Genomic DNA, 1536 nt, shown 5'->3' on the forward strand with positions numbered 1-1536 from the left:
GTATCTTCCTACTATTCCTCCGAATCGATCTTGCTGGTACATATAATTCAGAGTAATATGTAAGGGACTGATATACAGCATCTCTCTCTTTGATGAAAGGTTCTGCTAATTCATATTCATTACCAAAAAGCCTGAATTCAATTTCTTTATCTATATCCTCAATTTTTGGAAAATTATGAAGTTCTTCCATCAAGCCCTGATCGATAAAACGACAAAATCCTTCAAATTGTATCTTACCAAATTCAGGGATTGTAAACGCTCCCTCATTTTCATCTAATCGCATTGGAAGTTTCCCATCTGTAGAAAAATCTATTAAATTATTCCCGATTGATCTATATGGATCAATCCGACAAAAAAGATTCGGATGTATATTCAGTCTTCACTATATCCCATGAAATTCTACCCGTATCCAGATATACTTCCAATAATAAAAAAAAAAGGATAAGGAAGAGGTACTTTGATACTTTCTTCCAACCACGTGAAATGGAGCTATGAACGAATGAATCAAACCATTCTTAAATGTTAATCTCACTTAGAAAATTTCCTAATGAAAATAGTCAGATCGAAAGAAAGACGGAGAACAAATTAGATCCATTTCCTTTATGGTTGACTTTAGCATACATCTCATACTATACTTAAAGGACGGACGAATGACTTGAAAGGACAAAAGATTCGATCTGTCCATGGGATTCCCATATCTCGGCGACATAGCCAAGCGGTAAGGCAGAGGACTGCAAATCCTCCATCCCCAGTTCGAATCCGGGTGTCGCCTTGTTGAGGTAAGTAAATGGAAGGAAAAGTCTGTATTTCCATTACAGAACCTCTGGAGACATATTGGTACATATTACCAATATAGATAGTGAGTTACGTACATTTGATCCCGATTCCGTCGTGAATGTACGACCCTCGAGTTAGTTATAGTAACTTGTTGGTCAATGAACAAATGGATTTATTGATCTCTCATATCAGCTCGAACGTCAGTAACGTTCAGAATGCAAAGGTGGTCATTTCAACTTCAACTTTTCACTATGGTTAATAGTTCCCTTATCATCTCGATGATGAAATCATTATTTTTTAGAGAACATGATCCGTATGGATATAGTCGGTATAACTTGGGCTGCTTTAATGGTAGTTTTTACATTTTCCCTTTCACTCGTAGTATGGGGGAGAAGTGGGCTATAATGGTAATGCTTAAGAATCAATTATTGCGTTCCTTCCATATCATGCATGGTAATATATTCTGTTCCATAAGGATCCAGTAATATTGAATCTTCGTTCCAAATTGAAACACTCTACATGGAATTATTTCCTCTTTATCCCCGTAAGGGATGTACGTAATCCCTTATCATTATCATTTTCCTATGAAAAATCTTATTTTCTTCAACAGGTTTGAATTCATTAGTTCTTTTCTAGAATGAGTCGATAATATCATTTCTTCCACTGAAGAACGATCTCTCTTCTCTTTCTTAGTAGGAATAGAAAGAGTCCCTGTTTTATCGGATGGTTCCGAATTGAATTGATCGGATCTGATATGAA

The 1536-nt window shown here is 35.9% G+C and overlaps 1 non-coding gene across 1 annotated transcript; it reads left to right on the forward strand.

Moving 5' to 3' along the window:
- The first annotated feature begins 701 nt into the window (after positions 1–701).
- On the forward strand, positions 702–772 carry TRNAC-GCA (transfer RNA cysteine (anticodon GCA)). The gene has a single exon. It is a non-coding gene; the product is annotated as a tRNA-Cys (tRNA).
- Positions 773–1536: the final 764 nt, after the last annotated feature.

The sequence above is a fragment of the Pinus tabuliformis genome, chromosome 6 (assembly GCF_031772625.1).
Source record: "Pinus tabuliformis cultivar Carrire ecotype Pingquan chromosome 6, CPIR1, whole genome shotgun sequence".
Classification (NCBI taxonomy): domain Eukaryota; kingdom Viridiplantae; phylum Streptophyta; class Pinopsida; order Pinales; family Pinaceae; genus Pinus; species Pinus tabuliformis.